The sequence below is a fragment of the Oncorhynchus kisutch genome, linkage group LG19 (genome assembly GCF_002021735.2).
Source record: "Oncorhynchus kisutch isolate 150728-3 linkage group LG19, Okis_V2, whole genome shotgun sequence".
Taxonomy (NCBI): Eukaryota; Metazoa; Chordata; class Actinopteri; order Salmoniformes; family Salmonidae; genus Oncorhynchus; species Oncorhynchus kisutch.
In genome coordinates, this window is record NC_034192.2 from 23,435,806 (window position 1) to 23,450,153 (window position 14,348).

The 14,348-nt window shown below is 39.9% G+C and overlaps 1 protein-coding gene across 1 annotated transcript in view; it reads left to right on the plus strand.

Annotated features, from left to right (window-relative positions):
* Nucleotides 1–10,913: 10,913 nt before the first annotated feature.
* Nucleotides 10,914–14,348, plus strand: part of nyap2a (neuronal tyrosine-phosphorylated phosphoinositide-3-kinase adaptor 2a) — a 108,495-nt gene continuing 105,060 nt past the window's right edge. Inside the window, exon 1 of the mRNA XM_031798602.1 lies at nt 10,914–11,701. The gene's annotated coding sequence lies outside the window, so the exon portion shown is untranslated. The remainder of the gene's footprint in view (nt 11,702–14,348) is intronic.

Below are 14,348 nucleotides of genomic sequence, written 5' to 3' on the forward strand. Positions count from 1 at the left end.
TTCACTTATAATTCACTATCACAATTCCAGTGTGTCAGAAGTTTACACTAAGTTCACTGTGCCTTTAAACAGCTTGGAAAATTCACAAAAATTATGTCATGGCTTTAGAAGCTTCTGATAGGCTAATTGACATCGTTTGAGTCAGTTGGAGGTGTATCTGTGGATGTATTTCAAAGCCTACCTTCAAACTCAGTGCCTCATTTCTTGACAGTATGGGAAAAGCTAAATACATCAGCCAAGACCTCAAAAACTATTGTCGACCTCCACAAGTCTGGCTCATCCTTGGGAGCAATTTCCAAACGCCTGAAGGTACCATGTTCATCTGTATCAACAATAGTATGCAAGTTTAAACACCATGGGACCAAGCAGCCGTCATACCACTCAGGAACGAGGTGCATTCTGTCTCCTAGAGTTAAATGTACTTTGGTGCGACAAGTGCAAATCAATCCCAGAACAACAGCAAACGACCTTGTGAAGATGCTGGAGGAAACCGGTAGAAAAGTATCTATATTCACAGTAAAATGAGTCCTATATCAACATAACCTGAAAGGCCGCTCAGCAAGGAAGAAGCCGCTGCTCCAAAACTGCCATAAAGAAGCCAGACTACGGCTTGCAACTACACAAAGATCATATTTTTTTCGAAAAAGGACCTCTGATGAATCAAAAATTGAACTGTTTGACCATAATGGAAGGCTTGCAAACTGAAGAATACCATCCCAACCGTGAACCACTGGGTGGCTGAATCACGTTGTGGGGGGTGCTTTGCTGCAGGAGGCACTGGTGCACTTCGTAAAATAGATGGCATCATGAGACAGATAAAATATGTGGATATATTGAAGTAACATCTCAAGACATCTGTCAGGAAGTTAAAGCTTGGTCGCAAATGGGTCTTCCAAATGGACAATGACCCCAAGCAAACTTACAAAGTTGTGGCAAAATGGCTTAACTTCTTGAGTGTATGGGGCAGGATTTTCGTTTTTGGCAAAAAAAACATACCCATTTGAAACGGCCTATTTCTCAGGCCTAGAAACTAGAATATGCATATAATTCAGTCAGAGTAGGATAGAAAACACTCTAAAGTTTCCAAAATTGTCTAAATATTGTCTGTGAGTAAAACAGAACTGATATTGCATGCGAAAACCTGAGGGAAATCAAACCAGGGAGTGGCTTCTATTTGAAAGCTCCATGTTCCATAGCCTGTCTTCGCTCCATTTAAATGGATATCAACCAGATTCATTTTCCTATCGCTTTCTCAAGGTGTCAGCAGTCTTTAGACATAGTTTCAGGCTTTTATTTTGAAAAATGAGCGAGAAAGATAACGTCGCGTCAGTGGATAGCTGGGTGTTCACATGAGTTTTGCTTGCGCAACAGAGTGGGGCAGCCATTGTCTCTCCCTTTCCTATCGAAAAAGTGACAGTCCCAGTTGATATATTATCGATTATATATTTGATATTTGATATATTTGGAATATTCGTCTGCGATGTCGTCACCGCTCGAGCCTGTGGATTTCTGAACATAACGCGCCAAACAAAATGGAGGTATTTTGGATATCAACAAAAGGAACATTTATTGTGTAACTGGGAGTCTCGTGAGTGAAAACATCCGAGGATCATCAAAGGTAAGCGATTTAATCTATTGCTTTTCTGACTTTCGTGGCCAATCTACTTGGCTGCTAGGTGTTTGTAATATTTTGTCTACTGAGAGAGATGTTCTTACATAAACGCTTGTTATGCTTTCACCGAAAAGCTGTATTAAAATCTGACACGCCAGGTGGATTAACAAGCTAAACTGTGTTTTGCTATATTGCACTTGTGATTTCATGAAAATTAAATATGTTTAGTAATTTAATTAGAATTTGGCGCACTGCAATTTAGCGGGTGTTGATGAAAATGATCCCGCTAAAGGGATAGGTGCGTCAAGATTAACCTCTCTGGGATATGTGGGGCGGTAGCGTCTCACCTGGCCAGAGAAAAGGCAGGGCGCCAAATTCAAATAAATTACTATAAAAATCTAACTTTCATGAAATCACACATGCAAGATTGCAAATTAAAGGTACACTTGTTGTGAATCCAGCCAACATGTCAGATTTCAAAAAGTATTTTCAAAGAAAATTTAAAAACATTACAATACATTCATTACAGAATTCTCAACACACTAAGTGTGTGCCCTCAGGCCCATACTCCACAACCACATATCTACAACTCAAAATCCATGTGTACGTGTTTGTGTATAGTGCATATGTTATCATGTGTGTGTATGCATGTGCCTGTGCCTATGTGTGTGTTACTTCACAGTCCTGCTGTTGCATAAGGTGTATTTTAATAGCTTTTTAAATCTGATTCTACTGCTTGCATCAGATACCTGATGTGGAGTAGAGTTCCATGTAGTCATGGCTCTATGTAGTACTGTGTGCCTCCCATAGTCTGTTCTGGACTTGGGGACTGTGAAGAGAGACCTGGGGTGGCATGTATTGTGGGGTATGCATGGGTGTCCGAGCTGTGTGCTATTATTTTAAACAGACAGCTCGTACCTTCAGCTTGTCAACACCTCTTACAAAAACAAGTAATGAGGAAGTCAATCACTCTTCCAATTTGAGCCATGAGATATTGACATGCATGTCATTAATGTTAGCTCTCCGTTTACTTTTAAGGGCCAGCCGTGCTGTCCTGTTCTGAGCCAACAGAACAGTAGTCCAGGTGCGACAAAACCAGGGGCTGTAGGACCTGCCTTTTTGATAGTGTTGTTAAGAAGGCAGAGCAGTGCTTTTTATTATGGACAGACTTCTCCCCATCTTAGCTACTGTTGTATCAATATGTTTTAACCATGACAGTTTTCATTCCAGGGTTACTCCAAGCAGTTTAGTCACCTCAATTTGCTCAATTTCCACATTGTTCATTACAATATGTAGTTGAGGTTTAGGGTTTAGTGAATAATTTGTCCCAAATACAATGCTTTTCGTTTTGGAAATATTTAGGACTAACTTATTCCTTGCTACCCATTCCTAAACTAACTGCAGCTCTTTGTTAAGTGTTGCAGTCATTTCCGTCACTGTAGTAGTTGACGTGTAAAGTGTTGAGTCAGAAAATCGTTAGTAAAGATTGTAAAAAGCAAGGGGCATAAACAGCTACCCTGGGGAATTCCTGATTCTGCCTGGGTTATGTTTAACTTCTTGCGTTGAGCAATCCCGTATCCGGGTGCGTAATCATAGCCTCAAGCTCATTACCATAACGCAACGTTAACTATTCATGAAAATCGCAAATGAAATTAAATAAATATATTCACTCACAAGCTTAGCCTTTTGTTAACAACACTGTCATCTCAGATTTTCAAAATATGCTTTTCAACCATAGCTACACAAGTATTTGTGTAAAAGTATTGATAGCTAGCATAGCATTACCCCTAGCATTCAGCAGGCAACATTTTCACAAAAACAAGAAAAGCCTTCAAATAAAATATTTACCTTTTTGAAGAACTTCGGATGTTTTCAATGAGGAGACTCTCAGTTAGATAGCAAATGTTCAGTTTTTCCAAAAATATTATTTGTGTAGGAGAAATCGATCTGTTTTGTTCATCACGTTTGGCTAAGAAAAAAAAACGAAAATTCAGTCATTACAACGCCAAACTTTTTTCCAAATTAACTCCATAATATCGACAGAAACATGGCAAACGTTGTTTAGAATCAATCCTCAAGGTGTTTTTCACATATCTATTCGATGATAAATCATTCGTGGCAGTTGGGTTTCTCCTCGGAAGCAAATGGAAAAATACACGCAGCTGGAGATTACGCAATAATTGCGACGGAGGACACCAAGCACCTGGTAGATGTAGTGTAAAATGGTCAATCTTCCAATGATATTCCTACAAATACGTCACAATGCTGCAGACACCTTGGGGAAACGACAGAAAGTGTAAGCTCATTCCTGGCCCATTCACAGCCACAGCCAAGGAGACATTGGAACACAGCGCCTTCAAAATCTGGGGCACTTCCTGTTTGAAATTTCATCTTGGTTTCGCCTGTAGCATCAGTTCTGTGGCACTCACATATAATATCTTTGCAGTTTTGGAAACGTCAGTGTTTTCTTTCCAAAGCTGTCAATTATATGCATAGTCGAGCATCTTTTCGTGACAAAATATCTTGTTTAAAACTGGAACGTTTTTTTATCCAAAAATTAAAAGAGCGCTCCCTATATCCTAGAAGTTAAGGGGCTTCCATTAAAATCTTTTGGAACTACCCATCCCGGATCTGGGAGAATTGTCATCAACTACACTAATTAGCATAGCGCAATGGCCAAAAAATACTAATAGAAAATATTAATATCATGAAATCACAATTGAAATATAGTGAAACACAGCTTAGCCTTTTGTTAATCACCCTGTCATCTCAGATTTTGAAATTATGCTTTACAGCCAAAGTATGACAAGCTTTTGTGTAAGTTTATCGATAGCCTATCGATAGCATTATGTCCAGCTAGCAGCAGGAAGCTTGGTCACGAAAATCCGAAAGCAATCAAATTAACCGTTTACCTTTGATCTTCGGATGTTTTCACTGATGAGACTCCCAGTTAGACAGAAAATGTTCCTTTTGTTCCATAAAGATTATTTTTATACCCAAAATACCTCCTTTTGTTTGTCACGTTATGTTGAGAAATCCACCGGAAATAGCGGTCATAACAACGCCGAAAAAAAAATCAAAATTATGTCCATAATATTGACAGAAACATGGCAAACGTTTTTTATAATCAATCCTCAAGGTGTTTTTCAAATCGATAATATATCAACCGATAATATATCAACCGGGACAATTGGCTTTTCAGTAGAAGCGAGAGGAAAAATGACTACCTCTGTCTTCTATGCAAGAATCACTCTGACAGCCCTCAGCTGGCCACTTACGCAATGTAGTCGTTTACGCTCATTCTTCAAAATAAAGGCCTGAAACTACGTCTAAAGGCTGTAGACACCTTAGGGAAGCCACAGAAAAAGGAATCTGGTTGATATCCCTTTCAATGGGAAATAGGGATGCATAGAAAGACAGGGGTTTCAAAATAAGAGTCACTTCCTGATTGGATTTTTCTCAAGATTTCGCCTGCAATATCAGTTCTGTTATACTCACAGACGATATTTTGACAGTTTTGGAAACTTTAGTGTTTTCTATCCTAAACTGTCAATTATATGCATATTCTAGCATCTGGTCCTGAGAAATAGGCGGTTTACTTGGGAACATTATTTTTCCAAAAATAGTGCCCCCTAGTTTCAAGAGGTTAAAGAACACCCTCTGTGTTCTGCTAGACAAGTAACTCTTTATCCCCATTATAGCAGGTGATGTAAAGCCATAGCACACAACTTTTTCCAACAGCAGACTATGATCGATAATGTAAAAAGCTGCACTGCAGTCTAACAAGACGCCTCCACAATCATTTGATACCCGATTCACGAAACTGGGTGTATGTCAAAAATCACAACTTCACAGGAGAGCTGTTTTGAACATAACATTTTTTAAAAATCAAAATGCGTTTTTTGGCAGAAATGCCTTCTCGAACATGTAAACTTTCATGTGCCTCAATAAAAAACTTGCATGGCATCTGTAAATACGAATAAAATTGTTAAATTACGAACCTTGTTGGTTAAGCCACAGAAAATACAGCAACCATGATTGGTTGAGATAATGAGTGGGCTGGACATGCCAAGAGATTAGTTCAGATTTGTCTGCCATGTAGAAGGCTTCTGTCTATTTGAGTTTGTCAGTCTGTGTTGGTAATCCTGTTGAAAGCTTCTTTTTTTATGTATTGTTGTGTGGAGCTGCATAAGTGCTGCTCTCCATTTTCTGGAGGATCAAGTTTTGAAATCGGTGGAATTAGAGAATGACAGCTAAAGAGATGGACAAAACACCTGTCTCCGGGTTACATCTTAAATCTAAGGGCAACCGTGGTATGGCATTCCTGACAGGGAGACATGTCCATCATGCATGATGATGTATACAGGTAAGACAGTCTAGCGTTAGCTAGCTACATTGGGAAAGAAAACACTTTGACATTTGTAGAAATGTTAAAATAATGTAGCAGAATATAACACACATATGGTAGGAGAAAATCTAAATTGATGGGGCCAACTATACAGACTTTTTGGGATATAAAAAAGGATATTATCTAACAAAACAACATTACATGTTGTCTCTGGGACCCTGTGGATGACAAATCAGGGAAAGATTTTCAAAAAGTAAGTGAATATTTAATCTTTATATGTGAATGTATGAAACCTGGCCGGTGGGAAAAATATTTTGATGTGGGTCGCCGTCCTCAAACAATCACATGGCATGTTTTCTCTGTAATAGCTACTGTAAATTGGACAGTGCAGTTAGATTAACAAGAATCTAAGCTTCAGCTGATATAAGACACTTATATGTACCTAAAATGTTTAACCACTATAATAATTATTAGAATTTATTTGATTTACAGTTAAACCGTAAGTTGATCCGCAAGCGGGAGTTTTAACTAGCTAACGTTAGCTGTCTGCCTCGTTAGCTAATGTTACGTGACGTTTGTGATCCTCAACATTGTTTACCTAGCTAGGTTCATTGTTTACCTAGCTAGCTAGCTACATGTCTTTAGTTAAAGTGTACTGTCAGCTAGCTAGCTAACGTTAGCTGGCTGGCTCCCTGCTGACGTTGCTAGTTCTATCCCAGAGCCATTTTCTTTTCTAGTTAGATCCTAATGTTAGCTAGTTAACATTGCACCTGGTTGGTTAGCTTCCAGCACTGTGGCATTGTTGGCACGGTCTTCATTGTTGTTTAACTAGCTAACGTTAGCTGGCTGGCTCGTTAGCTAACGTAACTTGATGTGTGTGATCTTACACTTTATTTACCTACCTTGGTTCATTGTTTACCTAGCTAGCTATATGTCTTAAGCTAGAGTGGACTGTTAGCAAGCTAGCTAACGTTAGCTGGCTGGCTCTCTAGCTGACATTAATATTCGTATCCCAGAGCCGTTTGCTTTTCTAGTTAGAGCCTAATCAAATCAAAGTTTATTTGTCACGCGCGCCGAATACAACAGGTGTAGACCTTACAGTGAAATGCTTACTTACAACACCTAACAACACAGTGCAATTTTAAAGTAAAAAATAGGTATTAGGTAAACAATAGATAAGTAAAGACATTTTTTAAACTGTAAAATGACAGTGAAAATAACAGTAGCGGAGCTATATACAGGTTGTAGCGGTCCAGAGTCAATGTGCGGGGATATTTCTACTGAACATGTAGGTTGCTCACCTGCAAATACTCCAACTACTTTTGGAAGTAAGAGTTATTTTGTACCTCCAGCCAATCACAATCACTCTATGGAGACATATTGCAGACTTGTTGAAAAAGATGTTGTTCATCTCCTTAAGTACATATCTTTCCATAATTTACAGAAGAATGTAAACAAGCTTTGCTTGAATTACAATCTGATACGTCAGTTCTTACCCGCCCTGCTGATAAGGGTGGGTAGGTTGTACTCATGGATAGGACAGTTTATGTAAATGAGTGTCAATAGACAACTGCTTGACAACACCTTTTACAAGAAACTCAGAAATGACCCTACTCCCCAATTTCAGAACACGATCTGTACTGTCCTAGATGGGTATATAAGTTCTGGTCAGATAGCCCAAAAATAACACAACCTTTTGGCTATTCAAAACCCTAAATTACCACTTTTTATACTTTGCCGAAATTACACAAGAATGTTTACAAACCTCCAGGACGCCCTATTGTAGTGGGCATTAATGCAGTCATGGCCCCTCTATCGACTTTTGTTGACTTTTTTATTGGACCACTTGCAGAACAGCTCCCCTCATTTGTAAAGGACACCAGCAGTATGATCTCTATTATTGAATCTCTTGATCCCCTCCCTGAGGATACTTTGTTAGTTACTTTTGATGTTGAGTCATTATACACAAATATTCCACACGGGGGGGCATTGAAGAAAAGGAACATTTTCTTCTGCAATGTGACCCTAGTGAACTACCTTCCAGTGCATGTATTATAACATTGGCTGAAATAGTACTCACACACACAACTACTTCATGTTTCTAAATAATTTCTTTATTCAGAAGATGGGTACTGCTATGGGATCACCCATGGCTCATAACTATTCTAATTTGTATGTGGGTTACATGGAGAAACAGTCTATTTTCAATCCTCTCAAAAATGTTTTCTTGCCTAACATCATTATTTGTTATAATATTTTTGTTCTATGGAGGAGTGATACAGAACAGCTTCAGGCGTTCCATGCTTTTCTTAACTCCTCTTCTGAGCATCTGAGATTTATTATGCAATCTGATACACGTCAAATCAGTTTTCTTGATCTTCTGATCTTGTGTGAAGATAATGTTCTATACACTGATCTTTACAGGAAACCTACTGACCATAACAGTTTGTTGAGGTCTGATAGATGTCACCCACTTCCCTTGAAAAACAGTTTGCCCTACAGCCAATTCTGTTGAATCAAAAGAATTTGTAAAAAACGTTCAGATTTCGACAGATATATGGCTGGGCCGCAAAGATAATTCAAGGAGAGGGGGTACAAACATGGTCAGATTAATACTGCCATTGAGAAAATTAAAAACAAAGCATGACCTTTTTCAAGGTCAGTCTCACAAAAATAAGCATTCTTGCATTCTAACTACCCGCTATTCAAAGTGCTCTGAACAAATGAAGGGAATCGTTCACAAACATTGGCACATTCTTAGATTTGATGATGAGTATCGGTCGGTAATGTGTTTTCGGACCATCCCTTGGTCGTAATCTCACGGGGCAGAAACCTCAGAGATCAATTGGTAAACTCTGATTTTCCACCCCAGGATATTCCTGCACAACATGTATTTGCACCCCTACTGAATGGAAACTACAAATGTAATGGCCGTGCTCAATGCAATGGCACTTATAAATGTAGATCCTTCGAACACCCCCAAACAAGGAAACAGATCCCAATCAAAAGGTGTTATCACGTGCTCCACTAAGGCAGTAATTTATCTTATAATGTGTCCTTGTGGTAAAAATGATGTGGGTAAAACAAAGTGCGAATTAAGAGTACGTATCTCGGAGCATCGTACAAAATTGACCGTTGCGGCCCACTTTTTGGAGGAAAACCACTCGATTTCATCTCTGCGTTATAATGGCATCGAACATGTCCCTCTCCCTAGGAGAGGGGGTGACCTCGACAATTTATTGTTAAAACGAGAGGCTGCCTGGATCTTTAATTTAAAGACCCTTGCTCCCTTTGGTCTCAACGTAGACTTTGATCTGAAGCCATTCTTGTGATTATTGTGATTTTTCTATTGTAAATGTTTGTACGCTTATGTAGCCAAATTGTATCTATGATCATACGCCATCATTTGTTTTTTGTATGCTATTTTAATACATGAGAATTAACCAATGATATCAGGCCATGATTACAGACACCTGTGTGTGTCTTTTGACACTATATAAACGAGTCTCAGTGTTTGTCATTATACCCTGATAAAGACAGCTTGTTTGTCAAAATGTTGAACATACATGTTTTTGCATCTGAGCTCCTAGAGTGTGCGGCTCGCCTTTTATTTTTTCTAGTGTTCCACTCCGCTAGCCAGCACCTCGCCTAAATAGGTTTGTGTTTCTTTCGCCTCTAAGTTAGCTGGCCAGCCAGTCCAAATAATGACCATATCATGTAGCTGACAGTGTCTTTACTTTAGCTCATTTGTGTTCATTATTGTGGAGGCAGGTAGCCTAGTGGTTAGAGTGCTGGACTAGTAACCGAAAGGTTGCAAGATTGAAAATAAGAATTTGTTGTTAACTGACTTGACTAGTTAAATTAAGGTAAAAAAAACCTCAACATCATAAACTCAAGATCATTATTTACAAGTGAATGCCGATCCAATTACAGAAAATAGCTGACAGTTGTGAGCGTGATTTAAATAAAAACAGGGCATTCTACCAGAGAATTTTAGAACTTGGAGAATGTCTCATTGGCCTAACGTTATATCCTAATTTCACTTTGGTAAAGGTCATGCTCGTCACATTACCGTCGCTGGTAAACACATTCTATATCAAATAAAATCTAAGTTAATGTGTCACATGCACAGGATCCAGAAGGTGTAGTGAAATGGTTACTTGCATAGTGGAGTCTTTTGTTTTGACAATTAGCTAGCTAGCTAGACAATGTGTCACTTTGCGAGTGCCAAACACTGGCCATGCATTCTGCAAATTTGATTGTCTATTCAAACTATTTGAAAGTAAATGCTACAGCACACTTCTATGGAAAATACGACACTGTAGCCTGCTCTACCCATACTGTCAAATAATTTAAATAGGCTACTGATCTATTTACTTTCTAGCATGTTTGGTTATTAAATGAGTGATGGCGAAATAGTAGCCTAATGTTTGTTGCGTAGTGGGAATAAACCAGTTATGTCATAAAAGGAGTGACAAGTCCTGCAATATGATAATGATTTCGGCCTATATAATAAAAGTTAAAGAAACATATTAGGCTACATGCTGCTATGCAATCTCCTTACCAACGACAAATGCATCTGTTTTTACATTAGGCCTACGTTTTAATGTTTTCATTAGCCTACTGTTATTATAATTGATCAAACACGAGAAGTTGGGCATAAGCATGGTCTGAGATGTGCATGGAGATACGCAGACTTTCCGGTCAAGTTCCAAATTGATAAATACTAACCTTTGTTTGAAAACTAATTATCTGGAGAGAGAGATGAGACAGAGCATAAGGATGTGTGGAAGAGATACCGCATTGTGGGGGTAGAGCGAAGGAGAACAGGCAGTTGCGAGCCAGTGAGGAGCAGGGGAGGAGATTGAAGTAGAAGGGATGGGAAGTGTAGATTAGCACACTTGTTCTTCATCTGTGTTGTGGTTTACCACTCGGAATCAGGGATTAATTCACAGCCGCTCTGCCACTCTGTGCTTGTCAGGTTGCCTGTGAGGCTACTACTGTATCATCATGTGAGGCAGCTGGAATGTGATAGAGAGCCAGACTGCCAAGGAGGTGACACCATCACCAGGGAGTGAGAGTTGCCCTGGACCATTTCTGCTTCTGATCGCTGCCTCCTGCACCTAGCCTTCTCAGTTTGTTTTGCTGTGTTGTGTGTATGTGAGAGAACAGTGTGTGTCTGTGTGGATATGTGTGTGTGACACAGAGAGAAACACAGCCGCAGCGGAGGAAGGAGGAGCCAAGCAACTAGGGAGGGAGCTGGATGCTCGCAGGTTGCCGTGACAGCACCACAGCCTGCTGTTTCTAGTGACGACTGATGCAAGAATGTGTGTCTGAACTGTTCTAGGGAGGGGGAACCAGTGGTTGTCTGTGTCCAGCCCAGCTTGCAGTGTCCTGGGTGCCCCTTCTGTGCCTGTCTATCTGTCCGTCACTGAGGTTGGAGGTGGCCCTTGCTTTTTTACAACGCGGTACTCAGTCACTGGAAGATGGTCAACCTCCTCCTCTTCCTCCTCATGCGTCCCTGTGATCTCCAACAGAAGCAGCAGCACTACCAGGCTCTCTCCTCTGTCATGCTCTGTACCACTGGGGGCTCTATGGTGCTAAGCTCCGGGTGATCCTGTTTACCTGCAGCTCAGCCCCCTCTCCTCCCTCCTAGCCTGTGTGGTGGACAGGACTGAACACCCACTAGTGTGGTCAACCTCTAGGTTACCTTGGTCTGACCCCAGCACTACCCAGCCACTGTAAGTATCATTCCCCTTTGCGTGCTACACTATCCTGCTTTTATTCTGTTTTCCGGTTCCGCTTCAGCGTCTGCCTATGGATCTGTTTCAATGCTCTACTGTCAACATTGATTGTTTGTAGAATGTAGTCTACCTACTTTGAGCTATATGTTGTTGGTTGTATACAGTATATGTTAATAGGGAAAGACAGTCCTCAAAAAAAACCTTGGAGTATACAGTAAGCCCATTATATTGTACATACTGTCTATCCATATTGTTATTTGTATTCAGACTATTTGTTAATGTCAGTTGTATACAGAATCTATGTCCATTGTAGCTATATTGGTGGTGCACTGCTCACCACAAACCACTGCAGATATAAAATTTCACGCTTCCCGTCTCTGAGGCGGAACAAATGTGTCTCAAACGATGAATTAGGAACTCCCTTTTCTGCATTATGTCACCCTCCACCGTGAGATGCTGTTGCCTGGCAACAGCCGGGCTCGCTCTCCATTCCATTTTTAGAATGCAGCTGTGACTCCATCAGGAGAGCAAGGAGTGGGGGGTGGATTAGGAGAATTGGGCCAAGGATTAGAGGAGAAATTTAGAATAGGAAAAAGAGGGACAAGCGCAGAGAAAGATAGAGTGGGTAAGTGAGAGAGTGGGTAAGTGAGAGTGCAGGGAATGACAAAGGAGAAAAGAGATCGATTAACTCCTTTTACATTCTGCACCTTGATTTATTCACACCCATGTGCACGGACACACACACACATACCTTTCCCCTCACCACATACAAGAAAACTCATCCTCCAATCCCTATAAATACAAACAAAAATACACACTCTCACCCCATCAGCTATGTATCGGTGTGTGCATTTGTGGGGGGGTGGCAAGTCTGGGCTAGCAGCAGATCAGCCTGTTAGCCATGTAGAGTCTTGCAATGGGCTACACACAGCTTGCATATCACCAGCTGGCTGAGGTCCGTACCACTCCCCCATTGTCTGTGTTAGAGAGCATCAAAACCATGATGTATCATTGATAAATTGCCACTGACTGACAAATAAATCAAATAAAAAATGAGTAGTTATTTATGGGGCGATTTGTAGATCAGTCAGTCTCGACTCAACTTCAATGTCGGCTGCAATGTTAAAGGTGCCTAGTATCTCTGGCATGATGCAACTGTTACTCTGAGCGAGAGGTTTCTCATCCAATCAGATCTCTCTGTGGTCTCTGGTGTGGCTAATAGGATCTCAACAACATGCCCAAATTCACCCAAAATGCACTGCAACATAGGCTCACAAATAATCTCTTTGTGATTTATATATTTATAAACCTTATTTTGACAGCGAATTCATACTGAGACTAGGGTCTCTTTCGCAGATGAGCCCTGCATAAATACATCAAACACACACAATATACAAAATTACAAAAAATATTAAGAAAAACAGACACATTTATCAACATAGAGGTCTCTGATCATTACTCTGAACTGACCAAAGGGGACCAGAACATCTCAGGGTGCAAAACAACTAGAAGCAGCTTTACCCAACTCTGTGGAGACTGAAGTGGCATCCAGTGTTATCCAAGCCTGAGACCGGCTTTGTTCATTTGTAAGTCTAAATTGTATTAATGATGATAGATGCATAGGAAGTTGCTGCATGAGTGCTTTGTAGATAAACACAATATAATTCTGCTCACTCCTTACATGCGAAGAGGCCCAACCCACATTTTGATACAAAACACAATGGTGAGTTCTACAACCATCACCAGTAATAAACCTGAGGGTACAATGGAAAACAGCATCTAGTGGTTTAAGTGTAGATGCTGCTGTATGCATGTTAGACAATATCCGCATAATCTAAAAAAACATAAAAGTGGCCTCTGCGATTTCCTTCCTAATTACAAAAGTCAGACATGATTAATTTCTGTAAAAGAAACCAACCTTGATCTTCAACTTCTTCACCAGCTCAGTGACATGTTTTTTAAATGGACATTTGTCAACAAGCCAGATACCAAGATATTTGAAGGATGGCACTCGTTAAATTTGTGTACCGTTCAAACTAGTCATTACAAATGTATTTAAATATGGGTTATGGGACCTAGAAAAAAACATTGGTTTTGTTTGCATTTAGCACAAATTTTAGATTTGCTCTCAAACAACTACACACACAATCCAACAATGATAGACAGTATAATTTCAAATATGCTCACAAAATCATACACAACGCTCTTTGTGCTCAAACACACACACAGTTTTGTTGACATTTTATATTAATGGAAATCTACTCTAGATCAACGTGGAAATGTGGGTAACGTTTGATTAACAAGTCGATCAATGAAATTTCAACCTTTATTCACCCACTCGAAAAGACAGCCAAAAGTGTGCTGAATTCCCAATCTGTTATTAAACCTCTTAGGGCTCGCGAACCGCTAGCGTGACACCTGTCGACAACCTCCGGTGAAATTGGTGCGCTCCAAATTCAAATGACAAAATCTTAATATTAAACATTCATGAGCATACAAGTGTCTTATATCATTTAAAAGCTTAACTTATTGTTTAATGCAACTGCATTGTCAGATCTCAGAAAAGCTTTATGGTGAAAGCATACCATGCGATTATCTCAGGACAGTGCCCCACGTCAAAATCATTTTTCAACCAGCACAGGCT